This window comes from Ursus americanus, chromosome 1, assembly GCF_024610735.1.
Source record: "Ursus americanus isolate L20-20 chromosome 1, mUrsAme1.1.p, whole genome shotgun sequence".
In the NCBI taxonomy this organism is placed as follows: Eukaryota; Metazoa; Chordata; class Mammalia; order Carnivora; family Ursidae; genus Ursus; species Ursus americanus.
This window is the reverse complement of record NC_142127.1, coordinates 105,558,136-105,574,946: the sequence shown is the minus strand read 5'-3', so window position 1 is coordinate 105,574,946 and position 16,811 is coordinate 105,558,136. Positions and strand designations below refer to the sequence as shown.

Below are 16,811 nucleotides of genomic sequence, written 5' to 3'. Positions count from 1 at the left end.
GGTCAGTGACCACAGTCCTTCCTTCAGACAAAGGCCCCAGCATGGGGGGTCCTGCCGCTGGCTGGCGACCACCACATTCAGCTTAAGCAGTGAAAATTGAAATGTTTTCAAACGCAGGTGACACCGAAGTTGCTTTCCGTGACGGTAAAGCTCCGTGCTGTTGATTTCCTCCTCCACGTGCACAGCTGGTCCAGGGGCGTGGGGGGCCCTGGCCCATCCCGGGGGACTGCCACTGTCGGGCTTTCAGCACTCTCGGAGAAGTGGCAAAGCCGGGCCCTCGGCGGTCACAGTGTTCTGTCTTTCTAGCTTTCTGGAAGCTGGGTTTCATGCTGCTTCGTGATTTTGTATCATGAGGGGCACCGATGCTGTGTTTCTACTATGGAAAGAAACAAGACAGAATAACAGTATATTTCCTTCTGTCAAAAATTTTCATTTAAAATGGATTCGTGCAGGTCAATTTAAATGGAATTTAAAATGAAGTTTTCTGTGAGGACGTGACTGTGGGTGGATCAAGCAGGGTGATTTGGTCATGTAGTCGTGCTGTGTAGCCCGAAGATTCCTTCATCTTACCTGTCAAGAAATAGGTCTTCACAAGCCAAGGTCTGCCCCCTTTTGGGTGACATTTTTCAGTATGAAAGACCCCCATGTTTGTGGAGTTTATGGGTTGTGGGATGGGATGCGTGCAGTAGGCAGTCTGGGACCAGGCTGGGGAAGGGTCACGGCCTTTCTCGTTCTTCTTCTGGGTGCCGGGGGCCAGTACTGATTCCCACGGGGACGGTCGAGCTGCCTTGCCCGGCTTCCTTCCAGACATGCATCCCCTATGAGCCGTGTGTGAATGTTCTGGTGCACATTAAACACACGCCGTTCCTAAGAAGTGTGGAAGGTAGAATTTCGAAATGTCGGGTAACCCCAGAGGAGTCACACCTGGCGCAGAGGTGAGCGAAACATTTCCCTGGGCTGCTTTCTGCGTGGCTCCTCTCCCCCAGAGGGGTCCTGGGCCCTTTTGCTCAGAGGCCAGTAACGAATGCAGGGAGTGTAGTCAGCTGCCCACAGAATAAACCGTGTTCTCACCTTGGTGTTTGCCACTGACTTGCTTGAAGAACTCGTTTTGCACACGCGTGTGCTTCCTCGAACAACATGCTGTTTAAAAGTGCCGTGGTACAGGTGGCATCTCTTGCGGGGGGTTTCCTCTCACTCCGTGTTGTTTCTGAGACCCTTTGTGGCGTTCGGTGTAGCTGTTCCTTGCCCCTGTTCACTGCTAAGCACAGGAGCCCACTGCTGATGTGTTGGTGGCCGTTTGGACGGCTCCTGTGAGTCCTGCTCTCCGTACGCGTGACTCTCGCCCTGTTCTTGTACACGCACAGGCATTTCCCAAGTGTGGGTACACTCAGGAGTGGAATTCCTGGGTCCTAGAGCCAAGATTCAGCTTCCCGAAGGCCCATCGTCACGCGTGCCGCCAGCAGCTCCGGCGCCCCTGGCCGGCCCCGGGGCCCTCCTGGAAGCGTCAGGGTGGAGTGGCCACCAACGGGAGCTCGTGGTGCCTCGCGGGCGCTCTTCGGGTGCTGTGGACTTTCAGCCAATTTCTTCCTACCATTAGAAGCCCCTCTTCGTTGGCCCCCCCCCTTTTTTGGCCGTTTTCCTTGGCTCTTTCTCGTACAGATGAGTAGGAGGCCCTTACACGTCCCAGGTGTAAGCCCTGGTCACTGCCCTACAGCGCCGCCAGCCTCACCCGGGCCCGGCCTTCCGCTTGTAAACAGCGTCTAAGGGCACAAAATCCGACTGTGAATGTAGGCAAACCGATCAGTTTTGTCTGGTGTTAAGCACTTCTTGCCTCTTGAGTTTTTCTTGAGTTTTGCCCTTTCATGTTTGAGTCTTAATTCCTGTGGAATTAATTTTGGCCTGCGGTGTGAACGGGGCGACTTCCGTCTTGTTGACGTCGGTGTTTGGCGCTGTCTCTGCTGCTGCTGTCCACGGAGGACAGGCTGCTGCCTTCCGCAGGGGCACCTTGACTGCTCTGGGCTCTGTTCTGCCCGTATCCTGAGATCCCTTTGTCCCGTTCCTGGAAGCCTGTGCCTTGGACCCCCAGCTCAATCTGGAGAGAATGGGCATCTCTATGATAGTAAGTCTGCTCGTCCTTAACTTGGTCCATCTGTCCACGTCCTTCGTTGTTTAAGATATTTCTTAACAGTCTTTATAATTTTCAGCCACAAAATTTTTGGTGCTTTGTTTTTCTTTAAGTATAATTAGGCCTTCTTTCTCGTATTGTGTTGAAATGCAGCTGGTTTTTCCCTGTTGATCTTGCCCAGCACCTTGCTTCATTCAGTGTCCTTGTAAGTTCTGCGGACTTCTCCGTACTTCATTTTTGGGGGTGGGGGTGGGGGAGGCGTTGTGTACCGGCATTTCCGAGAGTCTGTCAATCGTGATGGTTTTCTGTTTATGTTATTATTCCATCCGCTCTCTTCGGCTGGATCTTGTCTTGTTCAAGGTTCATCATTAAAAGCAGTATTTGCTGTGGTTTTTTTAATAGATACCCTTTTTCAGACTAAAGAAATTTCTCTTTTATTCTTAGTTTGTTAAGAGCTCGTATAATGTGAACAGTTGTTGGATTTCGTAATGGGCGTGTTTTCACTATAAAGATGGTCATGATTAGTACAGTGGGTTTCATTTATACCTGTTCTATATAGATGTTGCATTTCTCATTTTAAAATACCACTTATTTTGGTCGATTATCTTCTTTATAGACTGCTAGATTAAGCTTGCTAATAATTTATTTGGGGTTTTTGAGGCTATGTTCATGATGGAGAGTATCATTTTTCTTTTGTATGCTGTCTTTGCCTGGTCTCTGTAACCAGGTTTCCTCCTAGCCTCATAGCGTGAACTCGGGGTGCTCTTTATTTTTCTGCTCCCTTGGAAGTTTTCTTTAAAACCGAATGATCAGTTAGTCGGAAGGTTGGGAATGCCATCTTTAATATGATCCTTGTGGGAAGATTTTGAAGTATTGGTTCAGTTTAGTTTGTGATTACAGGGTTGCTCTATTTTCTATTTTTTATCAATTTGGGAAGGTTTCATTTTTCTAGAAATGTGTCTGTTTTATGTAGGTTTTAAAACAGATAGGCTCAAAGCTGTTCATTGTAGTTTCTTATATTTTCACTCTCTGACATGCCTACAATTAATTTGTACCTTTCTCTCATTTTCTAAAGCACTCTCACCAGGAAGTTTGTCTATTTTATTGGTCTTTTTAAAGAATGTATGTAATGGGTCTTTTCCATTTCATTTATATAGTTATTATCTCCTTCTGTCTGTTTTCCTTGCATTTATTCTAGTGTTTTTTCTAACTTCTTAGAGCTATATCTAGCTTATAGTCTGTAATGCTCGTTATTGTCAAGCGTGACTATATAAGGCTGTCGATTTTTCTCTGAGTACGATAAGAGAAGCTCACAACTTATTCTAGGTCCTTCTTTCATTATCTTTCCCTCTTAATTATTTTTAAATGGCTGTTTGTGATCTCTTCTTTGACCCATATTTAGAAATGTAATTTAAAAAAATGAACTTTATTGGAGGGAACCAGATCATTTTTAAACCAGAAATAATTTTTTTTTATTATTGTTAAAAAAATAAAATAAAATAAAAAATAAAAAAATAAAAAAAAATAAAAAAATGAACTTTGTATCACAGAAAATTTTAGATACATTTGAAAGTGCAGAAAATACTAGAAGGAGCCCTGCTGTTCCCGTCAGCCAACCTGGGTGGTGCCTGGGGACATCCAGCTCTGTCTTATCTGTGCCCTCACTTTCTCACCACCTCTGCCCTCGTGATCCCAGTCACCGCGTCACCCTATCTGCAGCCACACGGGCCTGTCTCTCTAAAAGACGGGGACTGTGGTTTAAACCCAAGTACAGTGCCATTTTCGTATTTAGACAAGATTAACAATTCTATCAGATATTCACCCAGTGTGTATATGTCTCTGGTGGTGTTTATATTTATATGTACTTAGTTAGTTAGTTAGCCGTTTGCCTTGGGGTCCAGTGAACACTCACACCTGGTGGTTGGCGTGTCTCATACAGTCTCCCGCTAATCCAGACGTTCGCTCCCCACCTGTTTTGTCTGATCGGCTTTGACCCTTGAGCTTCACCTTTGAAGATACTAGGTGGCTTGTCTCGTGCAGTTCCCTGTGTTTTAGATTTTGCTTGATTTCACCCATCTCCCATCTTGTCATTTAAAATGGACCTCTGTTGCCTGTGTGTCCTGTAAATTAGTAGTCACACCTAGAGGTTTGATCAGTTTCAGACGTGATTATTTTTGGCAAGACTTTATAGATGAGGTGTGCTTTTCCATCAGGAGACACCCAGCTGTGTGCGCGTGCTCTTGCACACGTGTGGTGTGTGCGCACACGTGTGTGGCCTATGTGCATGTTGTGTGTGCGTATATAGTGTGTGTGGTGTGTGTGCATGCGTGTGGTGTGCACGCGTGTGGTGTGTGCGCACACGTGTGTGTGCCTGTGTGTGGAGTGTTCGTGTGTTGTGTATGCACGTACTGTGTGCGTGCACATGTGTGGTGTGTGTGCCCCTGTGTGTGTGTGGTATATGCACGTGTGTGGTGTGTGTGGGTGTGGTTAGCAGCCACGGTCCTCTCTCCTCCGTACCATTCTCTCTGATGGATCGTGGACCGCTGCTGCTTTGGAAACTCTACACTGTTTCTAGCAGTGAGTGTGAACCATGACTGTAAGAATGTAGAATGTCTGAAGTCAGTGTTTTCTGCCCCAAGGTGCTCAGCTATGCAAGTGTCTAGAACACGAACTCTTGCCACGCCTCCGTCCCTGCCGCTGGCCCGATATTTTGTTGTTGAGCCCAGTGCCACGCGTGCATGCCGTGCTTGTTCCTGTGTGGCTCAGGCCGTGGCTGCTTGGGTTGGTCTTCACCGTCATCCCGTGTCTGCTTGTCTGCTCACCTTTTCCCTTAACCAAAGGCTTCTTGGCGAGTTCTCAGACCGTCTTCACTTCTAAGCGGAAGTGCGTCTGTATGCATTCCGTGCTTGCTCTTGACAGACAGTTTCCCTGAGCACATCATTCTAGCTGGACGCTGTTTCTGCCTGTGCTCGGGTGGGTCACTGTCTCCTGGCCGACACCTCATTCCCTTCATAGGACACCTGCACTTCTATTTCACGGTCTTCGGAGCTTTTTCGTTGGTATCTGCAGTTCCACGTTGAAATTATCTTGATTTATTTTTTGTTTTCTCCTGCTTTGGTTGTGTTTCTGCATCTGCAGATTCCTGTCTTCCACCAGTTCTGGAAAATTCTCAGCAAGCTATGTTCCAGTATTGCCTCTGCAGAGTTCTGACCTAAACGGAGGCTCGCGGTTAGGAGCACACTCAGCACCAGGACGTCCAGGACTGAAGCAGGCTGTGCCCCGGCCTGGCCGGGAGGTGGGAAGGCCACACAGCAAGACCGCTGACCCCGTGCCGTCGGTGACCCGTGGCCGGGAGAGGGGCCTGGAGCGGGCAGTCTGTGCAGTCAGCGGGGCTGGTGGCAGGGGCGGGGGCAAGGAGGGGAGTAGCGGCAGCACGGTCTTCGGGTTTGTGCGGAGATAAGAGGGCCTGGACTCTGCTGCATTGTCTTCATTCTCTTCCCTTTGTCCCCCTGGGCCACAGGAGCCTGACACTTCTTTCCCGGGGAAGGAGAGCAGGTGGGCTGGAGGGAGGGAGGCCTGGTGTAACCCGGGGCCGCTGCTGCGGGATCAGCACGCAGCACCGAGCATATGCAGGAGGCTGAGTCCTTTCTCCTCTGCATTAGAAAGTCCACGCACTCTGATCTTTCTGGGGCCCCGTCATGCTCTGGTGCTTCTGGCCCCTGTTCCTATCACCTGACGTGACAGTTCCATGTAGTTCCGGGCGTGTGAGTACCCGGGACCCCTCACCTGTGCCACCGTGAACACGGCAGGTGTGCAGAGCAGGGGGCCCAGCCTGGGCAGGGGCAGGGCCTGCTGTGGGAGGCGGCCTTGGCCAGCAGGTGGGCTGTTCCACTCAGGATTTGTTTGCACTCCTGGGACATGATGTGACGCACGGTGTCAGGTCACACTGGGCTGAGGTGAGTGGTGGGTAGTGCGAGGATGGGCTGGTATCAGTTTGCCTGGGTGCGTCTATGCCTTTGTCCCCCACGCTGTGACCATACCCCTTCTAAAGATGGTCGTGGATGGCCAACCCCCATCTATTTGTGTCTAAAACCCCAAGTCTATTTCACTAACAGGGTTTCCAGCCTAAAAATGAACAACTTGTACTGATTCATAAATCTGGGAGAAGGAAGTTCGCTGCTGTGGTCCTTTCTTTGGGATCTTGAAAGTGTAATCTGTCGTGGTGACGCTTTCCAATCACACTGCTTCACTGCCGCTTGAAGTGCAGGATGGAATTTTCCAAAAGCTCTGCATGGTCAATACGTTTTTATCCTTTACAGTTGATTTTGCTAGAAATAACTTGATTATAAAAAGGGAGGTCCCCACTCCCATGAAGAGAGCTGTGCCCCTTAGGGCATCCCTGTCCCCCTTAGCCGGCCACTGGACACTCCTGCAGGACAGCGCTTGCCAGCGAGGTCCGCAGAGTGGCTGGGCCAATGAGCCGATGAGAACGGGTCTGCATCTGGAATACTGGCGCTAGGGTTGCAGGTGGCTTCACCCGTGCTCCGCTGGCTGCGGGCCGCCGTGCTCCTCGCACTCCTCCACAGACCCTGCCTTGGGTTGTGCGGACATGTGCACACCCAGTGCTGAGCTGGCCCCCTTCAGGGACTCGCTCTCGGCCTGCGGGCTGCTCCGTTTCATCCTGCCATGAAGAAGCCTTCTGGGCGCACGTTCCAGGGAGCAGGTTCAGGAGCATGGGAGGCAGGGTGGGCCTGGCTCTGCACGCCTTTCCCAGGCGCCCGTTCCTCGCTTTGGCTGCCAGTCTCAGCTGCACGGCCCCCATGATGGGGGACCGGTTTGAGGGGTGTCCTGCTCCTGCACGGACAGCACCGGCCGCGTGCCCGCGCTTCTCACACTGGCCCACGTTGCCCAGCAAGGAGCAGGTGTGCTGTTGTTAGCCAGGGGCCTCCTCCCAGGCCCCGCAGCCCGAGTCCACGCCGTCACCACGGCCCCCGTCTGCATGCCCTAGTTCTGACCCTCCTGCGGACACTTAGAGAGCCCAGGTCTCCCTGCTGGGCGTCCTCTGAGCTGACATCCCAGCAGCCGGGGCGTGGATTTCTCTCTGAGCTTTACTTGGAAGTGGTGCCCTGTTCTTGGGACTGCAGACCACAGAGCTGGTTCTCAGAAGTAGCCTCATCTCACGCCCTGATGTCTCCCACAGTGGTTTGCTGGGATGTGGCTAGGAAGGGCGTGCGTTCACCAACCCTTCCTGCAGCTCCACAGACTTGTCTTCCCTGCCGGAATGTTCTCTCTGCTGCCAACAGACAACCGAGAAGCCAGGAGGGGCTTTGCCGGAGGGAGCCAGGCCATGGGGAGCCCCTCGCCGGCAGAGGGGACACCCCTTTCGGGGTGGCAGAGGCTGTGGCCCCGAGTCCATGCCATAGTGGTGCACTGGTGGATCTCGGATCTTCTGCCAGGGAGAGACCGTGGAAACATCTAGTTTGGAGAGGCAGTGAGGAGGGAGAATGCCAAATTAGGGGAATAAAGAGACAGTGGAGCGAAACACACCCCTGGTGTTAACTGTAGCTTTTTGTCTTTGGTGTTGAAGAGAGTGCATCAGAGATTTGCTGTTTCATCTCTGTGCGCAGCAGGCGACACGTGGCTCTGCTGTGCTTTTAAACCTGTCTTCCTGGTGCTCGTCGGGAGGCTGTGCTTTTGGGGCCTTTGTCTCAGCCTTGAGCAGAGCCTTGTGGGGCTGACCCTGTGGCGGACCCGGCACCAGGAGCTTTTCAGGAACAGGAGTTTGTTCATGGAGAGCACTGAACGGCGGAGCGCTCGAGTGAGCCAGTAATTACAGGGAAGACTGGCCTTGGTCGTGACCAAGACCCAAGCTGGGGCCACGGGAGAGGCGGGGCTCAGGCAGCTCCCTGGCGCGGGAGGCGCTCTTGCGGGCATTCACACAAAGCTCCAGAGCTGGGTTCTCAGGCTTCGGGGTGCCGATCAGCCATGCACCGCGTCCCAGAGCTGCTGCCACCCCCCAGCCTGAGCGCCGCCCAGGGTGGCCTGCAGCCTGTCGGCTCCACCCCGCATTTCTGCGGCCCGGCTCCAGTTCCGCGTTGCCGTTCACGTTTGCCTAGACTGTCTGTACTAAAGGTTGCCCGGCCACCCGATGGGGACAGTATCCTGGGGAGTTGCTTACTGTACACATTACATGACATGGCACGTGTAGCCTCTGGGCAGGTTCATCGCACCGAACCTGCGATCCCCTGGTGCTGAGGGGGGAAGCTCAAGGCTTGCCCGCCAGGACATCCTCTCCCACCTCCAGCAGGGGCAGATCCTAGATTTCTCACTGATGTGGAAGAGTCATCAAGTCCCTTCTTGGCTGGAAGGCAGAAGCAGGGGGTAAACCAGGGCCTAAGTGTATGCTGCTGCCTGCTTGATTTCTAGAACCCTGCAAGGAAATCACATGCACAAAAAATACAATTCTAAGGGTTACCTTTATTTATTTATTTATTTATTATTTTTTTTTTTAAGATTTTATTTTTATTTTATTTTATTCGACAGAGATAGAGACAGCCAGCGAGAGAGGGAACACAAGCAGGGGGAGTGGGAGAGGAAGAAGCAGGCTCCTAGCTGAGGAGCCTGATGTGGGGCTCGATCCTGTAACGCCGGGATCACGCCCTGAGCCGAAGGCAGACGCTTAACCGCTGTGCCACCCAGGCGCCCCTAAGGGTTACCTTTAATATGATCTGCATAGGGTGCCTATCTCTCCCTGCCCCGCACCAGATTAGAAAACCTTCGCATATATATATACGTCTGTAAAAACCCATAAATACCTCCGTGTGTTCTGTTTGTTTCTTTACACTTTGATGTCAATTGAAAACAAAACAATATAAAACAAAACTGCCTCTTCTTGTGTTGTAATCATTTTATTTTTCAAGCATAATTTAACTACAGTAAATTGTTAACATACATTTCTTTCTTTGGCGTTGTGTATATGCATCTACATGGGGCACAGAGAAATAAACTACAGGCTTAGCCACATGTGAAGCTGAGGTGGGGCCCGTGCTGGATGCATTCCCTACAGAATATTTTTAAATCTTCACATTTAAAATCTTGACTTCCACACTTCATCTCCCCTTTACACACACCCCCACAACACGGTGTTAAATAGAATAGTTGTAATCCAGTTAAGAACACTTTGGGGGAAAGTGATAATCCATATAAATCAGTATTTTGAATGGAACTTGATTATGTGTATTCAGTCCTTTTGAATGATATTTTTAATAGGTTATGCATTCTGGAATTCCACAGCGAGACGGCAGGTAGAACACGTGTATCTAATTTTGCTCCCTCCTGAAATTCATAAGAACCCCGGGGATGACACATATCCGTCCCAAGCAGAGCTCACGTGGACACGACATGCGGGCCACACGCAGGTTGTGGTCTCTGAACACTGCTTCCTATTGAAGGGACCCACTTCTCCTCAGGGAAACGTCTGATTCTGTAGAGGGATCAAACGGTGTGTGAGGATTTCCCGGCACGCCTCGTTATAGCAGAACGAGGACTGTGGCGGTCCTCGGAGTGGCTTGCGGGCCACGCTGGAGGGCCCTCCCGGTTCAATGAGGGGTCTCCCGTTAGAGCGCAGTCCGAGCCGAACTGCAGTGGGCTCTGTTTATTTGATCTTGAAGAACAGAACCCTTCCTCATTGCTCACACATGGAGGATGCTGGGGGCCAACTCGTTATTTTTAAAAATTCGCAAATAAAGGAAGAAAATCAGGCACTTGTCCTGTCTTCCTTCCAAACACCGTCAGGGCAAGAAGAAGGTTGGTTCAGGGTCCTTCTTCATTACAGAAATCAGGCAGCGAATCAAGAGGCCAGGGTGGCACTGGGCAGGCACACCTTACAACCCTGATGACCTCGCCTTAGCGGTGGTCGGTGCAGAAGAGCCGTGGAGACGCACAGCTCCTTGAGCGGGAGAACCTCTGAGTGGAGACGGTCGTGCGGGGACGTCAGACTGCGTCTGACCATGCATCCAGACCCCGCTTCCGGATCACAGGGTGTGCAGGCCAGGGAGCCGTGTTAACCTGCAGCCCTGGCGTGGCCCGCCAAGTCTGGAGCAGGGCAGACTCCACGGGGCAGATGACCAGTGTCTGCAGCCCATAGGTTGGAGAGGGTGCTGGAGGGAGAAGAAGGGGGAACCTTTAGAGTAAAAGGGATTTAAGGCATGCATCAGCCAGCACAATGTATGGACCTTAGTTGGGTCTTGATTTGAATAAAGTTTAAAAAACATGTATGAAATTCTCTAAAACATAGAAATGCTTTGTGGCTATTTGATAATATCATGAAATAGTTTTTAATGTACTTGGGTATGTAAATGATATTTGATTGTGGTTTTCTTTTTGAGAGAGAGAACTAATATATTGATTTCAGAGTCTTCTATCCATAAATATTATATATCTTTCCATTTATTAAGACATTTTCTAACATCTCTTGATAAAGTTTTATCATTTTCTCCATAAAGGTTGAGAGTTCGTGCAGAGATATTTTCTGAAGTAATATAGAAAAAAACGCCTTGATAGCTGGTCTAACCCAGTGTATTCCAGAGAAAGGTCATAGGCCCCAAGCATGGGTGACAGAAGAGGGAACAGCAGGAGCAACCTGTGACGGGAGTCGGAAAGAAGGTGCGTCTGTCACGGCTGCTTTGGCGGACCTGGAAAAGCCAGGCCCCCCCCATGCGCCCCACACCCACCTCCAGAGCAGCGCCTCTCCCTCTGGGGCGGGGCTGAGAGGGATGTTGAGGCAGATGTGGGAAACTCCTGGAGGTCCTCCCTGCGGTGCTCAGGGGGTGGCCAGCTGGAGGTTTTTTCCTTTGGAAAAAGGCCCTGGTCTGGGGACACGAGTGAGCTGAGGACGTGGACACTGTAACAAGAGCAGGGGCATGAACTACTGTATTGGTGAGGAGCGCGGCGTGCAGAGACCCTCACTCCGTACCCCGAAGGCCTCGCTTTCACCCTCCATGCCGAGACAGGAAGGCTCCCCCCCGGGGAAATACGGCCGGCCGATGCGGAAAGTCTTACAGGTGGGAGTCCGAGTGAGTGCCAGCCCCACGCATCCTCCGGTGAGGCTCAGCCCTGAGCCCTGCTGGCTGCTTCCGGCGAGGGTCTGTGCCTCCGCTCCTACGCAGGGCGTATCCCGGTGGCCGGGAAGATAAAAGCGAGGCAGACAGTCCTCAGAGCCCAGAAAAGCTGACTTGTCCACAGGGTCAGAACAGGATGGCTTGTAAGATTGGATATTCAGGGGTCCTTGTTCTCTGAACATGGCCCTGTGAGTCGTCTGCTAAACATCATAGCAGAAGTTAGGGGAAGCCCAGTGACAAGGTTAGAATATCCATTTAAGGAAGGGTCATAATGTTGAGCACAAGACAAAGAAGAGGAAGGTAGGAGAAAATGGAAGAGAAAACTGGAGGGTCGTTTGAGGAGATTTACCAAATCTAAGCGTTTTGGAAGCAGAGTGGAGAAGGGAAATCAACAGAGTAAGTCAAGGCTGTTCCAGTGGGAGGGCAGAAGCCAAGCGCCCCACACTGGCTGGAGAAGATCCTCCCCGAGCTGGGTGATGGCACACTTTCGGAACTCGGGGGACAAGGAGAAGACCTCACAAACATCCAGAGAGAAAAATCACATCCCATCGAAGAATCTAGAATTAGAATGGCTTTACAGTCTTCAGTCACAATCTTGGGAACAAGAAGACAGTAGAGCAGTGCTTTTATGATCCTGAAGGAAATGTTCTCAAGCTAGAATTCTGTGCGCAGCCGAAGTTAGTGGTACATTGAGGGGAAAATGAGAACAAGCAGGCTCTATCTCCTCATGCCTTCTCTTGAAGACGCGGTTGGGGCCGGAGCTCCTGCAGAATAAGAGGAAGAGCCAGGAGGGAAGCGGGCTGGGACAGAGACAGGGAACGCCCTGGAGGATGAGGAGGCTGGCCCTGTGGTGGCGGCTGTGCAGGAGACCCGGGCCGCCTGGCCGGACAGGAACTCTTCGCTTCTGGGGCAGGCGCCTGCACCCTGTACTGTTCCCCCACCCCCGGCCGTGGACAGCAGCCGCTGAGCCTGCCCAGACTCTTCTTCGGTGCTGAGCTGTCTGGGCCATGTTGTCCTGCTCCATGCCCTGCCCTACGACCTCACTCACCTGAGCACACGCCTTCTCTATGGGGCCTTCTTGGTGGCTCAGATGTGAGGACTGGAGGCCGGCCACAGTGACCGTAGAAGCAGGAATTTGGGACAGTTCTGGTCCATGAGACTGCCCTAACAGCTGCCACAATGGGGGTAGCCCGTGGCTTCCCGGGGGCCACTAGTGACCTCGCCCCAGACAGAGCTCGCTCTTGCCAACTGTTCTAGGCACTGCAGGCAGGCTAGACTCGAGAGTTTTCTCTCTTCCTGGGAGCCTTTGTCACTCTCTTGTGCTCACGACTGCCAGCGAAAGAAGAGGTGTTTGGGACACACGTGTGGATAGTATAACCATAAAGAAAAGCAGGGGGTACTCGGCAAAGCCAGAATGCTGTTGGGGCCAGGGGCAGGCATGCAATTTGGGGGCGATTGTCTGATTCTTCCTGAGGCGATGGGTGTGGCTGTCTTCAGCTCATCACTCTCGCTCTCCCCTGGCGGCTGTGTTCTTCAGCGTGCGTGATGTGGGCCAAGGTAAAACACTGAAAACACTTGAAATAAGTTACACATTCCCAAAACGCCCCCTCCCTCTGTCCCCCCCTCACCCCATCTCCAGCCCTTCCCCCTTCACACGTGGACAGAATGTCAGAGTAAGAGGAGACCATAGTTACATAGTTGAAATAGCTGTTCTTTTCCCCTAGATGTGAATGAGTCATTCTTTACTTGAACAGACCCTAAACTTTGGCCGCATTTTCTAGAGAATAGTGCTTGTCTTTATTTCATGTCTATACGGTGGCATGAAGTGGCGCTAAGGAAAGAGGACCTGACCCACGTAATGGAAAATTACAGTGTCCTTTTTTATGGTCATTTATTTAAAAACAGAGAGACTAACAGATTTTTTCTGTTTCTGATTGGGAACTTGTAATTCACAGCACAGGCTTGCCGTTCTGTATTGAAACGCTGAATATAGTCTTTGTGCTTTTACTAACGTCATGAGTCTGATTGTATTAATATGTTTCTCAAGGCACAACCTATAAAAGCAATTTTCTAGTCCACATAAAATATTCATGAGAATACAGGCTTTTTTGTTTTGATGCCGCATTCTTTAAGTAGAGAAGGTTGTATTGTTTCCTTCAGGGCGCTTTGGGTCAGAAGCACTAGCAGCTTCTGTTGAGAACTCATGGCATTTCAAATACGTTTTGATACAGAAATAGTACGAGTCCTGTTTGACGCACCCGCCAGTGACTGGGATGAATGGGGATTGTGGCCGTGATGTTGGCATGCGGGGCGGGAATGGGGATGTTGGCATGCGGGGCGGGCCTGGGGACAGCTCTGCTCCGGCCGCCTCCCCTGTCCCCTGGCCGCCTGACTGTCGTGCGCCAGGAGGAGGTGGCATTTCTCAGGAGGCCTCGCGAGGGTCTTCTTGTCCCGTGGCAGGTCTGGTGTTCGCTTTCGTGTCTACCTGTAAGCACACTATTGTTTTCCGATGGAGGGAAATGGCAGGAGCCAGCTATGGCGTAGCCAGCGTGGGTCATGACTAGCTGTCCGTTCCGTCTGCTCTGCTTTTCACGTTCTTTAGCAGGCAGTGAAGTTTTAGGTGCGACCTCAGAATGGTAAACTGAGGCAGTACACCCTCCCTTTCTGATAACTGGGGAATATAGCAGACATGTCACAGTGAGGACAGCATGCCATCCTCTTGATGTCAGCACGTGCCCCGGCTGTTCACCCTCCATGCCTCGCGAACGCCCCCTTCACATCATCTGCGGGCCTCTTGCTGCCCACAATCCTCTAGCTTCCTGCGGAAGGACTAGTGGAAGCCGCCAGGGAGTGTTTCCCTGCAATATTCCCCATGATTCCAGACTCCAAAGAATCTGGGAAACGTTTGAGGAAACAGAGTGAACTTCAGCTTGGATGTGGTGGGGATGCGCCCCCCACGCTGCCCCCTTACTGAGAAGGGACCTTGGGCACAGCCTGTCCCGCCACCCGAGGCTGCTTCTGCCAGCAGCGCCCTCCCTGCCACCTGTGCTTCCCCGTGGCCAGCACCCCGCTGCCGGCCCCTCTGCGGCCCAGCCTGTCCCAGCACGGCCCACTGCCCAGCCCTGTCCTCGGATTTGCTCAACCTGTGTCCCCACAACTGTCCAGGTACGCCCTGACCCCTAGGCCCTCGCTCACGCCCTGCCTTGTGGCTCATGGAGACACAGCCCCTGTGTGGACCCTTCCCCAGCCCTGTCGCCGGCCCGCAGCCGTCTCTGCTCTGCTTTCTCACTGTGGGCCTGCTACAGGCTGGCCTGGGAACGGCCCCACGCCCGGCACAGAGCGGGCCCCACACGCCTCCTCAGCAAAGGCACCTGTCTGGAGAAAAGTTCGGCCTATCATATTTTTGAAGTTAACAAAAAGGATCCCTTAAAGGGTGTTTTATGTTCAGCATCAGGTGGTCCCTGACCCCCTTTGTGAACAATTAGAATGAGGAGAGGAGAAGCCAGAGTGAGCAGCAGCTGGGGCTTCTGGCCAGCATGTCAGGGATGGCCTTGTTAGAAAGAAGATCTTCCTCATCTTGGCCCGTCTTGCACGGGGGTCTCACCCGCCCCACCCCGCCCTGGGGCAGACGAAGCGATGCAGCTTGCCAGGTGCAGGGCAGCGCGCTTACGTCGTTCCCTCTCCGTGGCTCCGTCCTAAAGCGGAAACGTGGCAGCTCAACCAGGCAAGCAGAGTGGGAGGGATCGGGGGCCGTTCTCACTGGTGCGGGTGGAGTCGCGTGTTCTCCCTCCAGCGGTCGCAGGCTGCGTGGCGCAGCGCCCGTGTGGTGTGTGTAACCCAGAAACACAGTCACGCTTGTGCTCAGAAAGCAGAGGCCGGCTAAGCGGGGGGGGCCTGCCCTGTAGCTCGCCTGCGTCTGCGAGGCGGGCAGGCACGCAGCAGGGCCCTGGGAACCGCCTCCTACTGCCCTGTGGACGCACAGGGTGAGAAGCCTGCTAGCTGCCACGGTCATGATGTTTTAGGAGGTGTCTGGCCCTGTCACACTTGTGGACAAGGGGTAATAGACCCCTTTGGGAAAGAAGAGCACGAGCTGAACTCCTGTAAGAAGCTGAGTCCTGCTTCCTTTTCTCTGGGTTTGCTCACTGAGCTGCCCTCCTGTTTATTCCTTAAAAGAAGTCAGAAGCAAGTGGGGGAAATATTGAGGTTTTATAAGACCGGTGCTGTTTATATGGTTTTCCTGTTTTTCTCTCTTTCATACTAAAAATAATCAAGGAGAGAAATTAACAAAATCCAGTCTTTACCAGCTCACGTGCGGTGGGCTGAGTGGGATGCTGCAGCTCCCTGGTCCTGTTCATGAAAACAGTTTATTTGTGTCGATTTATCTCGCGTAAATAGCAAATAAAACCCTCTTGATCTATCAAGCCTGAGACTCCGTTAGAAATACACATAAACAGTTGGGGGGTTGCGTTTCACTGATTGGAGAAGAAACGGAAGACAAGCAGCCCACCGGCATCTATCCTGGCCTTGTTAGGGCTCAAAGAACAGGAGAATCAGATACTTTCTTAAGATGGTCAGATCTGGAGTATTTTCCTACCACCCTCTGGCTGGTTCTGCCTCTTCCCTCTGTGTCATGTGGTCCAGGGTGAGGCGGCCCTCAAAGGAAAGCTGCTCCAGGCCCTGGGGCCTCTGTCAGCCTGGCCCTGCCGGCTTCGGGGAGCTCCAGGCCAGCACAGCAGCTGGAGAGGCTTCCGGTCCTGGGGGTGGGAAAGACTGTGATTTTGTCAAGGAGCCTGAGGACCCAGGACCCATCCCGGGCAGTGCTGGACTCTGTCTATGAGCTTTGCCTTGCAGGCTCCATGATGACCCTGTGTTTGTCCAGGACACTGGGGCTCAGAGAGGCCAGGTGACTAGGACCCAGGGCTTCCCAGCCCTGCCTCATCAGAATGGCCAGCGTGGCACCCGCTACCTGGGCCATGACCACAGAAATGTTCTGTCCTGAGGGGAGATTCCACTTATGGGCCATTTTACTAGAACATCTAGGCTTTGAGGCTGCAGAGCACAGACTTCCCAAGGAACTAGGTGATGGCTGAGACTGGAGGGCCGTGTGGCCAGGGCATCTGGTCGGGAGACGCTGGAACAAGGTCAGGTGCATAACGTGGCCCGACCTTCAGAGGGTGCGGGCAGAGGGGCCCTGACGGCAAGGAACAGGTCCTTGGTGGCCTGTGTCTGTTGGGTTTGGTCTCCCACCTGAGTGCTGGGCTCTTCAGAACCTGAGGCCTCAGTCTCCTGTCCCAGAGCCCCGGTCTGGTGTGTGTCACTTGAAGAAGTGGGCCCAGAGCAGGTTGTGGGGGAGCTTTCTGGAAGGGAGGGGGGGCTCGTGGGCCTGTGTGCAGCAGTGTGCTGCGGAGCACAGGTGCTGGGCTACCACGGCCACTCTTGAGGGAATTTTGTGAGGAGAGCCCAAGGGGCTGTTCGTCACGAGTCTGAGGAGCACTGTAGCGGCGTCTCTGGGCAGCGCTCACGGGCAGGGCCTTCGTGCACGGCTGTGCGTGCAAACGTGGAGCCGC

General features: G+C 52.5%; 1 protein-coding gene across 9 annotated transcripts in view; it reads left to right on the top strand.

The window, feature by feature from the left end:
• The window catches only part of HDAC4 (histone deacetylase 4), a 299,563-nt gene that overhangs the window by 164,709 nt on the left and 118,043 nt on the right, over window positions 1–16,811 (top strand). The gene's annotated exons all lie outside the window — the stretch shown is intronic.